Here is an 876-nt window from a genome sequence, read left to right on the forward strand (position 1 = left end):
TCTTCCTCACTCTGCAGATGGGCCCGGAGGGGCTGGGACACTTGCCCGTGAACACACAGCCGACAGGCCGCAGGCTGGGAGACCTGGGCTGGTCTCTGTTCGGCTGCATCCCTGGTGCCCCTCCCTCGCTGGACCAGGCAACCATCTCCTGTCTGCAACACTATGTCCCCAGCTTCCCTGGGGCCTCTTGCACTTCCCTCTCCCCAGAGCCGCCAGGGGGTCTTTCCAAACAGATGGGGGCCATATTCCCTTCTGCAAATGCTCCATAGCTTCACTTGTGTTGGAATTAAGTCCCATCCTGGCCATGAGCCCCTGGACCGTCGGGGTCCTGCCTCCTGGGCCTTCTAGAATGCCTTGGGGCCTTTCCCTCCAGAGTTCCTGTTCTGGAAATGTGCCTCAGAGACCTCCCCACCGTGGCTGCCTGGGATCTGGACCCCTCCTTGCAGAGTCCGAATGGGTGTGATTCTCCTTCAGGTCTGTGTCCCCTTGCTTTGTCCAGGCAGTGTGAGTGGCGGGAGGTGGGTAGGCTGGACTGTGTCCCCTCAAAGACGTCACTAGGTCCTGACCACCCTCCTCTGCCCCGGGGAACCTGGGAATGCGGTCTTATTGGGAACAGAGTGTCTGTAGGGGTGGTCAAGATGGGTCATCCTAGGTGAGGGTGGCCCTGTCCTTGTAAGAGACAGAAAAGGAGAGACAGAGACCTGGAGGAGAGGCCCCATGTAGGTGGGGGCAGACTGGCCACTGCGGTCACCTCCCTGTACCCGTCGCCACCTCCCCAGTCCGTTCTCCCCACAGCCTCCAGGGCAGGGGCCCTACCCAGAGCCCTCGCTCACCCAACCCGGGGCTTCACCTCGGCCTCCTCTGGCTGGAGCCCTG

Source organism: Bison bison, unplaced genomic scaffold (assembly GCF_000754665.1).
Source record: "Bison bison bison isolate TAMUID 2011002044 unplaced genomic scaffold, Bison_UMD1.0 scf7180017864192, whole genome shotgun sequence".
NCBI lineage: Eukaryota > Metazoa > Chordata > Mammalia > Artiodactyla > Bovidae > Bison > Bison bison.